The sequence below is a fragment of the Schistocerca americana genome, chromosome X, assembly GCF_021461395.2.
Source record: "Schistocerca americana isolate TAMUIC-IGC-003095 chromosome X, iqSchAmer2.1, whole genome shotgun sequence".
NCBI lineage: Eukaryota > Metazoa > Arthropoda > Insecta > Orthoptera > Acrididae > Schistocerca > Schistocerca americana.
In genome coordinates, this window is record NC_060130.1 from 159,600,598 (window position 1) to 159,616,832 (window position 16,235).

Consider the following 16,235-nt stretch of genomic DNA (forward strand, 5'->3'; position numbering starts at 1 on the left):
TGTTCCTAGGGCTCCCTCTCCTTTCCCTCATCCTGTGCTGTTTCCTCCTTCCTACCCCTGCCCCTCCCCCTGTCCTTTACACTCCTCCTTTCCCGGTCCTTGTGCTCCTTCGTGGGTTGATCCCTTCCCCATCCTCCCTGTGTCCTGCCACTTGATGTGCTGCTGGTTACCCCTTCCACCACCACTCCTCTGAAGACCACCCTTCTCTCTCTCCTCTCTCCCTCCTCTTCGACCTCCCCTCCCTTGGCAGACCCTTTCAGTTTTAATCCAGTTACTTTGTCATGTTTTGGTGCTCGCCGTGTGTGTTACATAAGTTTAGTGTGTGTTCAGTGTTGTCGTCCCATACTGTGCACACCTTTTTTTATTGTGCTCTTCATGCTGAGAGTGTTTATGTGATACACCTTCATCGAGTGTCATTTTAATTATATGTGAATTTTATGCAAATGTGCCTCTTCAAACCACCCTTTTTTCTATATTTTAGCTCCAACTATTTTCCCCTTCTCATGTGTACAGTACAATGGAGAGTTGGTTGGCACGGATTCTAAAAGACCTTCACAGGATTCGGAAAGTATGTGGCACCAGATGTCTACGCATAGGTTAAACAATTCCCGCAAATTATGGAATGGTGGTTAATGGGCACGCAGCTGGCGCCCAATATGTGTTGGAATGGGCACATATCAGGCAAATCTGCTAGCCGAGACATCAATGTCAGTTCACCAAAGTGCCCCTGAAACCACTGTAGCATGATTCTGACCTTCCAACATGGACGGTTATCCAAGTATGAAGCGTTGCAGGACGTCGACAACAATGTTCACGCAGTTCACTACCGTCACGATGCCTTCGATTACCACCACAGATTCCATGGAAGCCGAACTCTATGTACCCCGTAGCATAATTCTACCCTCACCGGCCTGCATCCGTGGCGCGGTAAATGTTTTGTGCAGCTATTTGCCTTGATGACGGCGTGTATGAGCCCAGCCATCAACCTGGTGTAGTAAGAAATGCCGTTCATTAGAGAGACGACACGTTTCTATTGGTCCACTAGAAAACTCAGCGACGATGTGCCCATTGCAATCATAATTGACGATGTCATTGGGTCAACACAGGAACATGCAGGGGTCGTGTGATATGGAGCTCCATGTTCAAGAATGGCCTTTGAACGGTGTTCTCCGAAAAACTTGTGCCTGCACCAGAATTGTACTCTGTCTTCAGATCTGCCACAGATAGCTCCATATCCGGGATTAGAAAGCAGAGGATCCTCCGACCTCTGCTTATTGACGTGAGACGTGGTCGTCTGCTCTTTATTTCACCATCCTCCAACCACTTTTCGTAAGTGCTCACGACTGTAGTACGCCAACAGACGGCCAGCTTTGCAGTTTCAGAGATTCTCGTATCCAGCCGCAGGACCCTTTGTCAAAATCGCTTATATCAGTGGATTCCCGCATTGGTGCCCTGTATCTTCGCTATAGTGACTAGCCCATTCATCTCTCTCCCGATTACATTCTTTCCTTACTGCGTCACATGCCCCCGGTGGGCTGTGGCCATAATGTTTTGACTCATCAGTGCATGATTCACATGGATCGCTGCCACCTGCAACCATTGATAACTCATGTCCTAGCCAGCTGCAGCCGGCCATGGTTATGAATCATGCTTTTAAGAGATTGGCATAGAGTGGTACTTCTATTAGCAATGTACAATTTACATGCAACACTGACCATACTAGCGTCTTCCATACTATTCTTTTTACAGTACACAACTGCACCCTACTTCACATCAGTTAGAAAAACATTGATGTAAGCACCCACTATCGATGCTTCACAACAAGTTTTCGCTGAGATAGCGAATATTGTACCGAAATGAATGTGATTTGGAGCTGAAGGTAGGTGAAGTTACTCTCCAGATGTAGTGTTATACTTCCTACAGCGTATATTGTACCGAAAATATTGAATCTTGCTTTGATATCACTGCATATACAACAAAATAATCAACGTTCCAAGTAAATTGAACAATTTCCTCGTCAAATCGTTTTACAGTGCATAATTCGCATTAGATGTCTCCATAGGATTTCTGAACGGTGACAGGCGATATACGAGGGACATTCTGTAAGTAATGCAATGTATTTTTTTCTAAAAGCAGGTCCGTTTTATTCAGGAGTCCCATACACAATATTATTCCCCACTCTTTTGGCCTATTTTTCAACATAATCTCCATTACACGCGACGGCCTTCTGTCACGTCGCTGGGAGGGCCTGTACGCTCGCATGGTACCACTCTGCTGGTGGACGTCTTGCTGCAAAAGTAACCTTCCCATCATCCGCGTACTACCTCCCACGTAGTACGTCCTTCCGTGGGTCAAACAGATGCAAGGTGCGAGATCTGGGCTGTAGGGTGGAACAGAAATAATAGTCCAATGAAATTTCGTGAGCTCCTCTCAGGTGCGCAGACGAGTGTGAGGCCGTGCGTTTTGATGGACAAATTCGTTCGCATTTTTGTGGCGACGAACACGCTGTCCGCACGTTCCAACACGGCAGGAGTCATACAGGCTGTGCGCAGTCGCCCATCACGCAGGAGATCGGACAGGTTCGGGCGACCCTGTTGCGATGATGACAGATGCCTCGCCCAACGACTCACCGTGCTTTTGTTCACTGCCAGGTCTCCGTAGACATTTTGCACATTCCTATGAAAATCTGCATTGCTCTGATATAACGCCAAAAGAAACTCAATGACAGCTCTCTCCCTGAAATGCACTTCCATTACAGACGCCATTTAGAATGTTACGTATAACGCCACCACCGAACGAAACTTCAGGAAACTATAGTGGCTGAAGCGGGAATACTCCACAACGTGGCACAACAAAATCTACATTTTTCAACCGAAACTGGCCGACAAAAAACGTGTTCCATTACAGATCGAACGCCCCTTGCACATACAGCCTGTCACTGAACTTTTCCATATATTTTTTGGTGAAATCAACGAATAACGTATCGAAACTAATTAAATTTCCACCTAAAGAAGCGTTGACCCCCTTTCCAGATGTAGGCTTATGCTTTTAAAACGAATACCGACAACACTCAATTTTGCGTTGAAAACATTGAATATCCACTGACTTACCACGTTAAGTTCTCCCCAGATTTTTTCAGTCATTCAGAAAGAATACGTAATAGCCCCAAAAATTTCGATTAAAAGTTAGAGAAATAGTATGTATCCCATTCTGGGTCTCGCTGACGAATAGAGGCAGCTGAGTTCCACATACAATCAGTGTTTGTGGAATGCATTTCGTTATTCAGTCCCCAGAAACAGTATACTACATATTCCAGAATTGGACAGGCGACTAGCACTATTGTCACAAAACTTCAGTTATGTGCGTGACAGTTCTTGAAAAACAAGAATCCCTGCTTACTGGCGTGTTGGTCCAGCTCTTTATTGCATCCATTACAGTGTCGCGATTATGTGTTACACGGACTGGACAAACGCTTTATAGGCTACTGGTCATTAATATTGCTATACCAAGAAGAAATGCACATAATTATCGGGTATTCATTGGACAAATATATTATACTAGAACTGACATGTGATTGCATTTTCACGCAATTTGGATGCATAGATCCTGAGAAATCAGTACCCAGAACAATCACCTCTGGCCGTAATAAGGATCTTGATACGCCTGGGCATTGAGTCAAACACAGCTTGGATGGCGTGTGCAGGTACAGCTGCCCATGCAGCTTCAACACGATACCACAGTTCATCAAGAGTAGTGACTGGCGTACTGTGACGAGCCAGTTGCTCGGCCACCATTGACCAGACGTTTTCAGTTGGTGAGAGATCTGGAGAATGTGCTGGCCAGGGCAGCAGTCGAACATTTTCTGTATCCAGAAAGGCCCGTACAGGACCTGCAACATGCGGTCGTGCATTATCCTGCTGAAATGTAGGGTTTCGCAGGGATCGAATGAAGGGTAGAGCCACGAATCGTAACACATCTGAAATGCAACGTCCACTGTTCGAAGTGCCGTCAATACGAACAAGAGGTGACCGAGACGTGTAACCTATGGCACCCCATACCATCACGCCGGGTGATACGCCAGTATGGCGATGACGAATACACGCTTCCAATGTGCGTTCACCGCCATGTCGCCAAACACGAATGCGACCATCATGATGCTGTAAACAGAACCTGGATTCATCCGAAAAAATGGCGTTTTGCCATTCGCGCACCCAGGTGCGTCGTTGAGTACATGTGTTGACTCAGGGATCGAGACGTGGCTGCACGATCCGTTACAGCCATGCGGATAAGATGCCCGTCATCTCGACTGCTAGAGATACGAGGCCGTTGGGATCCATCACGGCGTTCCATATTACCCTCCTGAACCCACCGATTCCATATTCTGCTAACAGTCATTGGATCTCGACCAACGCGAGCAGCAATGTCGCGATACGATAAACCGCAATCGCGATAGGCTACAATCCGACCTTCATCAAAGTCGGAAACGTGATGGTACGCATTTCTCCTCCTTACACGAGACATCACAACAACGTTTCACCAGCCAACGCCGGTCAACTGCTGTTTGTGTATGAGAAATCGGTTGGAAACTTTCCTCATGTCAGCACGTTGTAGGTGTCGCCACCGGCGCCAACCTTGTGTGAATTGTCTTAAAAGCTAATCATTTGCATATCACAGCATCTACGTCCTGTCTGTTAAATTTCGCGTCTGTAGCACGTCATCTTCGTGGTGTAGCAATTTTAATGCCAGTAGTGTAGTACATTAAATGTATTCGCAGTTGCCAATATGAACAACTGTCAGCTTTATAATGGAATGACGACAATTGAATCTGTGTCGTACTGGGACTCCAACCCAGATTTCCCGCTTATCCCGAAAGGTCGCCTTACCATTGAACTAGCCGAGCACGCATAACGGCCAGGCCCAAACTGTCATACATCTTTAACCCCGTGTCTACAGGCCGTAGTCGCACATCCATTATGTATGTTTCAGCACAGGGGAGACATTTTACTTGAAAGTTGCTTGCCCAGTGTCGGCCGATAAATACGATACTTCAGTGCCTGTGTTACTCGGAAGTACGATGCAATGTTCTTTCCGACATGCGTGCTTGTATTAACACAGGCACTGTAATATCGAAAAATCCCTGAAAGGTTGAGAGTGGCCTAAACGTGCAATTTTTGAGTTGGTAGACCATTTATCATCTTTCGTGACTGAAACACACTGACAGTGCCGGCCGCGGTGGTCTCGCGGTTCTAGGCGCGCAGTCAGGAACCGTGCGACTGCTACGGTCGCAGGTTCGAATCCTGCCTCGGGCATGGATGTGTGTGATGTCTAGGTTAGTTTGGTTTAAGTAGTTCTATGTTCTAGGCGACAGATGGCCTCAGATGTTAAGTCCCATAGTGCACAGAGCCATTTGAACCATTTTTGATCCGGATTTCGCGACGTTCGTGTAAGAGTGGCGCTAGTAGCGCCACTATGAGGATGCAAGTCAGGTTTGCATGAAATACACACTATAACGGTCGTGAACGATAGTTACCTTTGAGACTGGACGTAGTGAGATGATGTTGGTCAAGGATGCCCTTAAAGCGGCAAACACGCCACTATCGTCATCTCACTGATTTTGAACGAGGTCGTGAAATAGAGCTACGAGAAGCTGGACGTTTCTTCTGCGATATTGCAGAAAGGCTTGGCAGGAATTTAGCCACTGTTCATGATTGCTGGCAGCGGTGGACGCGAAAATCTCCCGCCGCAAGGAGACCGGGCTCCAGACGGTCACGTGGCACTACCGAGAGGTAACACCATCGTATTCGGCGTATGGCTCTGTCACGTCGTACTGTATCTACAACAGCAATTTGAGCAGCAGTTGGGCACACAGTAACACAACGAACTGTTGCAAATCTCTTACTTTGTAGTAACCAAGGCCGGCCGCGGTGGTCTAGCGGTTCTAGGCGCTCAGTCCGGAACCGAGGGACTGCTACGGTCGCAGGTTCGAATCCTGCCTCGGGCATGGATGTGTGTGATGTCCTTAGGTTAGTTAGGTTTAAGTAGTTCTAAGTTCTAGGGGACTGATGACCACAGATGTTAAGTCCCATAGTGCTCAGAGCCATTTGAAACATTTTTGTAGTAACCAAAACCAATTGCAGGAACGCCTTGGGCTGCGGATCGGAGCCGCCAGGCGGGGAAGCCGCCGGCGGTGGAGCACGCACCACCGGGTAAACACAGGACGAGTCGGGCGAAAGACCAACGACAACAACCGACCATGACCGACTATGACCGACACAACGAGGTAAACAACGGAGGTTTGTGGAAACCACAACACCAAACACCAACAGTAAATCCACTCGGAACCAGAGCCAGGCAAATGTCAACAACGAGCAACGACCAGAACGCAGTACCGCCGAGATAGAAACGAAATCCAGAGCGAGTACCAGACTGGCTGAACTAGGTTTTTTTTTTCTTTATTGTTCTTTATTGTATTTCAATTCCCCATCGGGGCGGGCTAGCAGCAGCATATGCGCTGCTCTTCAGCCGAAAGACATAGAACAAACAATAGAAGACATTTAAAAATAACAAAGGAGAGAATATGGTGAACATAGATATAAAACAGGGGGAACATCATGGAAGGCAATAGACAAAAAACGGGGTGACCGTAAAATGGAGATAAAAAACTGTTAAAACTGTTACTGTTTAAAAGTAGCACACACAAAAAGCCACACACTGCGACAATTAAAAGAACACAAGGCACAGTATGACTGGAGCATAAAAGGTACAGCACATAACAAACACTGACGGCGAACCTCAAAGCAGTACACAATTAAAATCACACCTCTTGACGCACAGGAGAAACAGCACTAAACACAACACTGATGTGGACACTGACGATGATCAAAACAGAGGATCTGCCAGGCGCAAGGAGATGAGGGAGACCGGAAGAAGGGAGGGAGGGGAAGAGATGGGGGAGATGAGCAGGGGGCGCGCTGAGGAGGGCAGGTAGGGAGGGATGTGGGAAGGAAAGAGGCAAGTATGGGGTGCAGGGTCTCAGGGGCGGGGGGGGGGGGGGGGGGGAAGGAGGAAAATCCGCTCTGGGAGAAGGAGGGAAGAGGAAAAAGGGGGCCCTGGGGAGGGGGGGGGGGGGGAACAAGGCCAGGTTATAGTTGGAAGGAAGGGTAGATGTCACAGCAAAGTTCGTCATCCGGGAGGGGTAGGCGTTGGAAATTGCCCTGATGAAGGAGATGGAGGGCATGGAGGTGGAGAGAGGGAGGGATACAGCGATAGAGGCGCGGCAACTGGCGGGGGATGGAGAGGAAGGAGGAAACCAGAGGGTGGGGGGGATCAAGCCTGCGGACAATGTAAAGGATGCGGAGATGTTGGAGGAACAGGAGGAGGTGGGGGAAGGGGATCAGTTCATACAGGAGCCATGTGGGGGAAGGAAGGCAGATACGGAAGGCACGACGGAGCGCATGGCGTTCAAGGATTTGGAGGGCCTTGTAAAAGCGGGTGGGGGCGGAGATCCAGGAAACGCTGGCATAGCAGAGGATAGGACGGATGAGGGTTTTGTAGGTGCGGAGGATGGTAGAAGGATGCAATCCCCATATCCGGCCAGACAGGAGTTTCAGAAGGCGGAGGCGGGAATGGGCTTTCTGCTGGACAGTCTGGAGATGAGGGGTCCAGGTGAGGTGTTGGTCGAGGGTGAGGCCAAGGTATTTCAGGGTGGGGGTGAGCTGGATGGGACGACCATAAAGGGTGAGGTAGAAATCATGGAGGCGAAAGGAGCGAGTGGTGCGGCCTATGGTATACCATCAAAGAATAATGAAACTATACATAATCAATGGGAATATTATGCAGTGAACTCAGTTTCAGAAACCTGACACATGACAGCAAAACCATCCAATGTATGATATCCTTACATGTAGGGAGTTCATGGAAATTCTGGAAAACCCTTATAGAACTCATTTAACAGAAAACTTCAGAAGTCTCTGCTATAAATTTCTAGCAATCTATTGACATGTGACATTCCAACACAGTATACCACTGAGCAGAGTAACGGTATTTACATGATGTCGCCCTGTGCAGTGCTACGTGTGCCCTTGTCTCCAGAGGCAGTTCCAGTGCAACAGCTGTGTGCTCACCCTCACCACCACAGCCCTCACCTCCCACCACACAGCCCCTGGTAAGATGCGTATGATGGGTGGGTTTCATAGCCACATATATCATCATTAGTGTCCTGCAATGAAGCGAATAAATTGTATTAGTAAAGAGGGAGAAGAAGCTGGCTACAGCAAAATGATGCAACTGCTGAAGCAGGATCTGTGAACAGAAACTTTTTGGACTCGTGTGTGTGTGTGTGTGTGTGTGTGTGTGTGTGTGTGCGTGCGTGTGGGTTCGTGTCAGTATGTACTGAAACGTCCCCTTAGAAAAATTTATGAATTACTGTGCTGATATACCTCTTACATTATTTGATCTTCAAACAGCGGAGCAGAACTGAACGTACTCAGACATTTCTCTCTTTACTTATTCTGATCAACACTAAACTGACACACAATATATTTAGCGCAACGCAATCTGACTTTCAATAATCTCTACAAAAGAATGGCCCTGACTAACAATCACCTATACCTTTCATGAATCACTTACCTCACAAAAATCTTCTTTACTCGAACTACTGCAATGCAGCGAGCGCCAATACTGCCAGCTAAATAAAAGATTCTAACTACAGAAGTCACTAACTACTGATAGGCATAGTTAGCAAATGAAAGATTTCGACAGAAACAAACAATGTATTTACCTTAATAGTGTTCAAAAGTCATTATATATATATATATATATATATATATATATATATATATATATATATATCATGACATCCAGTCTTACAAATTTAATGTCTCTGATGGACACCGCTCAGATCATCCGCTCTCAAAACTCCGCCATCTCACTCCCCACATCCTCCACTGCTAGCGGCTCACCTCCAACTGCACAACGCTACGCGCTGTTAACAACCAACTGCCCAACACTACAATAGCAAACTCCAACAATGCAAACCAGCCACAGACTTCACACAGCACAGCCAGTGATTTTCATATAGAGCGCTACATGGCGTTACCAACATAAAAATCTAAACAGCCTACTTACGGTATGTGTGTTTTAATGATCGGAAATGTTATAGATTTTATTTGTGATAATTCTTTCCATATGTTACAGATGGTGATGACAGTGAGCTGCACCCACACCTGCATGAACCTTATGAGGCCTTATAGATGTAGCAAATCATGGCCACATAGGCAGGAGGGGTGGATGAGGCTGTAAAGCCACCATGACTAATCATGGAAGAATATGTCGGTAAGTATCAGTCCATATTCCATACACGGGGGACATTTCATAAATAATGCACACTAACTTTTTGTTACTTATACGTTAATTGTTTTCAGTACCCCCTTACAGTCCTTCAATATAGTTTCTCTGCTCCTCTATGAGTGAATCCCAACGCCTCGGAAGCTGTATTATTCTATTTAGGACAACACTTGTCCATCAGTCGAATTACTCACGTAACGGTGGTAGAAAGCCCTTCCAGAGAAAGATAACGACATTCACGCACTTTTTTTTCCAACTTCGGGAACAAGCGGAAGTCTGGTGGACTCATGTCTGGACTGTAGTGAGGATGCGGCATTCGCGCAGTTTTTGACCTACAACATTGCTGATATGTGGGCGAACATTGTCGTGGAGAATGAGTGAAACAAGTTGCGATAGTGCACTACTGTGACATTCGTTCCACATGGGACTATCTGTCATGATGATTTCTTGGTGATCATAAGCAAAAATCATCACTTGCTTGAACTTTGATCGAGACGGTCGAAATTATTTTGATCGTGGAGAATCTGAAGTTCTCCACTCACTGGACTATGAAACGACAGCGGTTCAAAGTCGCTAATCCGTGATTCACGAGCAGCGAAAATTCGACGCTAGAATCCTTGACCTTCACGGTCGAATCGTTGGTTGGATGGTTGATTTGGGGGAGGGGACCAAACAGCGAGGTCATCGGTCCCTTAGAATTAGGGAAGGATGCGGAAGGAAGTCGGCCGTGCCCTTTCAAAGAAACCATCCCGGCGTTTTCCTGAAGTGAATTTTGGAGATCACGGAAAACATAAATCAGGATGGCCGGACGCGGATTTGAACCATCGTCTTCTCGAATACAAGTCCAGTGTGCTAACCATCGCGCCACCTCGCTCAGTAATCGTTGTTTGAACAAGGTTGTAATGTCCAGTAGTATCTGCTTCGCTTCAGCAGTCACACAGTGAGGGACCCATCTCGCAGAAATTTTTCTCATTCAAATCATGTGTCATAGTATGGAATACTAATGTTGAGAAAATTCTCGTGGCTTCACAGAGTTCCTCACAAGCAGCCCTGCGATCTTCTTCTAGAGCATCTGCCACAAGTTTCACACTTCGTTCATCTGTGAACGTTTTTGACCTTCCGGTTATTGGATGATCGTCTATGCTCATACGACCACCACGAAAATTATTAACTCAACGTGAAACTGCACTAAGGTCCACTGTCAACTCATCACAAACTTCACTTATAGAGTCGATGTCTACCTCTCGCTAATTTTATGTTAGATTACTCAGCGAAAAAACCAAAACATGTGTTTCTTCCTCAAGCTCCCACCTACATCTGACGTAATTTTCATTGTTGTTGCATCAGACAATCCACAGTAATACCAATCTGTGCATTATTTATGAAATGTCCCTCGTATCTGCTGTTGTTTAGAATTACACTACATAACACTTATCTGACTTTCAGGAATTTAGATGAGTGGATTCTAGAACCAGTGCCTGTACCCATACCATCGTGAGCTCCAGAACTAACACTAGGGCCAGCTGAGGGGGGATTGTCCATTCTCACCCAGGAAATCGTTAGACTGTTGGCCGACTCTGAAGGCATGCTATCGTGAGTAAAAATTCATATGCATCTCTCATTAAAAGTACACGTACAAAAGAAAATGTCGCTCAGACAATGCTGGTCTTTTTCTATGTACATTAGATGATGAGTTGCTGCGCTGGAGTCCAGAATCAGCGCCCATACCCGAGCCATTACATGCACCTCAGCCTGGACCCAGACAGTCATCAGTATCACAACCGTCACGAAGCAGTTCCAGAAGAGCTAATTATAATAGTAATCAGCAGCAGCCCCTCACCCTGCCATGACAGGAAAAGCAATGAGGTGTACCAGGTATGTAATGCCACAGGATTATCATTTAAAGTGATCAGGGATGAACTTGGAAATAGCATCTTTTATGTCCAGATAGCAAACTCGGCTGCTTATCAAGGTCCAGTCCTGTTTCTCAATACATATAAACGTGTTTGAGAATGGGACATTCTCAAGATCCTTGATGACCTAGATATCCTGCCGTAAACTACAGTGCCACATTATGTTCCAACTCTGAAATGACGAATAATGCTGTTTTCGTTGCAGCGCCCATACATTTGTGAGGACAGGATGTGTGATATTGAGGGGCACACCAAACCCAAGATACCGATCAGATTCTCTGAATTTGAAGAACAAGAGTCAGGTAAATCTCTGAAAAGGGTTCAATGGTTGGAGATTGGCGCATTTTTATTCTTTTTTATTTTTCATGTCAAGTTCCGTAGAACCAAATTGAGGAGCAAATCTCTGTGGTCGTGGAACGATTCAGTACATGAAATTAACATAGATAACGTTAAATATAGATGAGTCGTATGCAAATGACGACCTGCAAGTATATATTACCATAACCAACAATATAACACAGGATGAGGAGTGCTAGTTCTGCAGGTTTCGCAGGAGAGCTTCTGTAAAGTTTGGAAGGTAGGAGACGAGATACTGGCAGAAGTAAAGCTGTGAGGACGGGGCGTGAGTCGTGCTTGGGTAGCTCAGTTGGTAGAGCACTTTCCCGCGAAAGGGAAAGGTCCCGAGTTCGAGTCTCGGTGCGGCACACAGTTTTAATCTGCCACGAAGTTTTAATATAACACAGGAATTTGCTCAATTTTTTCCAGGAACTCACAGACATAATAGAAGGAGTGATCCGCGAGTAAGTTTTTCAGTTTTGACTTGAATGTGCGAGGACTGTTGCTAAAATCTTTCAGATTTTGTAATAGTTTATTGATAATGATGCTGCAGAACACTGCACGCCTTTCTGCTCAAGAGTCAAGGAAGTGCGATCCAAATGCATACTGGATTTCTTCCTAGTATCAACTGGGTGAAAGCTATTAGTTCTTGGGAATAAGGTCATCTTGTTAATAACAAACGACGTAAAAGAAAATATATATTGAGAGGCCAGTGATAGAATTTCCAGACTCCATAACGATGGTTGACAAGAGGATCGAAAACTTACGTCACATATTGCTCGAACTGCCCATTTCAGAAACAAAAATACCCTTAGGGAATGGGAAGGGTTACCTAAAATATAATGCCTTATGTCATAAGCGAATGAAATCAAGTAAAGTATACTAATTTTCGAGTTGGACCCTCTCTTATCGCAGATACTGTTCTGTTGGCAAATATAGCAGCATTCAGTATTTGAACAAGATCCTGAACATGGTCTTCCATGACAGTTTACTATCTATCTGAACACCTAGAAATGTGAACTGTTTACACTCACTAATCATATGTAGTATACTTATGATCCATTACGTGGGTGTTCTTCCTTTACGCCTCTTCAGAGAGTTATAGCTAATACAGCATCTACTATTAATGTGAAAAATTCTGATAACGCTTGCTTTACTTCGTCTCTTCCGACTTGTTAGAAGAATTGTGGAACATGCAGAACCTATCCGTAAATGCTACTTGCATGATGCTAATGGATATCAAACATCATAGAACTGAATTCTCCATCATACTCCAGAACGTTGTAAAATTTGAGAGGCAGATACAGCATACCGACTCATCTGTATGGTCAGCAGAAGAAGAAAGGCTAGTTTGATACGCACGGTGTGCAGAAGAAGAAGAAGAAGATCGAGCATAAGATTATCGGACCTCCCATTAATCTCACTCGCAAATTAACACAAAGAACGTGATGATATGTTTATCATCACCGCTGGTGCTAAGCAGCATCATTGCAAAAACATACACCACCTTATGTCCACCCAATTCAATGTACATGCTTGCGCATGATATATTTGTTTTGGATGCCTGAATACCGTTTTTATAAATGTTTAACTGACATAAATGAAGAGGTATAGCTCCACCCACGATCCGGTATGTGTAGAGATGGCTATTGATGCAAAAAAGTTCTTAAAGATTAAGAAATTCACCCACAAGTAGTGATTACCATTAGTAGTGTATGCTGACTTAGAGTGTTTTTTCGATCATGTGGCAGGATATGAAGGTGATGCTACTGCTTTGTATACAACTCTCACAGAACGTTGAATGCTATTTGTTGCAGCGTATCAGGTAGTATGCTCACATGAGTCAAATCGTAATTATTTTAAATACTATAATGTGTAAAATCTTGCAAAATGATTGTTCTCCGAGCTTCAAACGCTTGCAGGGCAAGTCGATGAACTGTGAGTTCAATCGAAATATGATAAATCTATTAAATGCCATATTTATGGGCTGTTGTCGACAAATACCAACAAAACACCACGTTTAGATCACTGGCATTTAACCAGTAAATTTCAGGATGGAACATACGTTGCATGTAACCTGAAATACAAACTCTCGCATCACATACCCATGTTTTTCCATTCAGACTTTTACATTTAGATTTTAGGTGGTTTCTCTCATTATTTCAAAGTAAAAGTCAGGGTGGTTCCTTGGAAGAGGCCGCAGCTAATTTCCCAGGCCAGTGCGAGCTTGTGCTCCGTCACAAAACGACGTTGTTGTCGCCAGAACACTAATCTGTAGTATTCCTCTCTTCCCCATTTCCAGCGTGTTCCTGACAGTCTGAGTTCCACCATTCAGTTCCTTTCAACTAAAGTACCTAGAACGTATTCGATAAGAAACACTTGGCACTCACTAATCCTGGAAAATGAAGAAGGGAGAATAGAGATTAACGCTCTATTGACTTTGAGATCATTAGAGACCGAGGACACATTCTGTTTGTGGAAGGAAATCGGCCGCATTCTCTTCATAGGCGCCATCTCGCCAATTTTTTCATCCATTTTCGTACTGCTCTCAAACAATACCATGAGTTCCACTGAGATTAACTTCCCGTCTCGACAGACTAGTCACCAGCAGATAGGTTTCGGGGACTCATCCAATGAAACACTGCGAAGGCAGGAAGGAACGTCGGGGTTTAATGTTCCGCTGATAACGAGATCACTGGAGATGGAGCACGAGCTCACAAAGAGAATTTGCCTTAAGTGGTCTAGGAAAACCGCAAAAAAATCTAAATCTGCATGATGATGCTGGGATTTGGCCTCTTTCATGATTTCCTTAAATTACTTCAAGCAAATGCCAGCAATGGATCCTGTTTAAAGGACATGAACGATTTCCTTCCCTACCTTCCCCTAATCTGAGCGTGTGCTTCGTCTCTGATGACATGTTAAACCCTGTTGTGACTTCCCTTGCACGCTTCGTGGTTCTTTAGTGGATATCGAAGTGAGGAACAGATGCCGTTCATGAACAGAGAATTCAGGTATTTATTTATTCTACATATAATATCAGATAGTAAAAATAATATATAACTTTGTCGCTGAAGTTGCAACGTCAGCTGCTAACAGTAAAGTTGGACGTAGAAATACGTACAGGTGCAAAATCTGTCATTCTTCAATACAACGTCTATTCAGAAGATGCCGGGTTCTGGCCACTGTGAAAGTCTGTGTATGTTATTCAACTGGCAAACACACATTTGAAGGTGCAGCCGACCGGATAGTGGTCGTTACTAGAAACCCTATGCTTCCCTCAATTCCACTATCTGGGTTAACTTCTTGCCGAGGTCACCAGTGTTCTTCCTTTTCTATTGTCATCATTCAGATCAGAATTCTCTCATGAGGACTGTTAGTACATCCATCCACTTTGTTATGGTTCAGCTCCTCTGTGGCGGAATCCAAACCAAACCAAGTCGCCGTCTAACTCAAAATAAAGGAGACTTCATGAGTAAGTAAACATGGTTAAAGGAATAAAATCCTGTGAATCATATGTGTTACACAAAGTTTATTGTTGTTTATTTATGGCTCCCATCTACAAATACAAGGGGTGATCAAAACGTTTCCGTTCGAAGGCCGTGAGCAGAGGCAATCATCTCACCAAACCACCATGCTGGAGATACCCAATTGGTAAAACACTGTATCCTGCTGAATGAATAAGTCCATAACTGCCTGTTATACTCTACTGGACATTAAAATTGCTACACCACAACGATGATGTACTACAGACGCGAAATTTAACGGACGGGAAGAAGATGCTGTGATATGCAAAAGGTTAGCTTTTCAGAACATTCACACAAGGTTGGCGCCGGTGGCGACACCTACAACGTGCTGGCATGAGGAAAGTTTCCAACCGATTTCTCATACACAAACAGCAGTTGACCGGCGTTGCCTGGTGAGACGTTATTGTGATGCCTCGTGTAAGGAGGAGAAATGCGTACCATCTCGTTTCCGATTTTGATAAACGTCGGATTGTAGCGTATCGCGATTAGGTAATATGGAACGCCGTGCTGGATCCCAACGGCCTCGTATCACTAGCAGTCGAGATGACAGGCATCTTATCCGCATGGCTGTAACGGATCGTGCAGCCACGTCTCGATCCCTGAGTCAACAGATGGGGACGTTTGCAAGACAACAACCATCTGCACGAACAGTTCGACGACGTTTGCAGCAGCATGGACTATCAGCTCGGCGACCATGGCTGCGGTTACCCTTGACGCAGCGTCACAGACAGGAGCGCCTGCGATGATGTACTCAACGACGCACGTGGGTGCACGAATGGCAAAACGTCATTTTTTCGGATGCATCCAGGTTCTGTTTACAGCATCATGACGGTCACATCCGTGTTTGGCGACATCGCAGTGAACGCACATTGGAAGCGTGTATTCGTCATCGCCATACTGGCGTTATCACCCGGCGTGATGGTACGGGGTGCCATTGGTTACACGTCTCGGTCACCTTTGAACAGTGGACGTTACATTTCAGATGTGTTACGACCCGTGGCTCTACCCTTCATTCGATCCCTGCGAAACCCTCCATTTCAGCAGTATAATGCACGACCGCATGTTGCAGGTCCTGTACGGGCCTTTTTGGATACAGAAAATGTTCGACTGTTGCCCT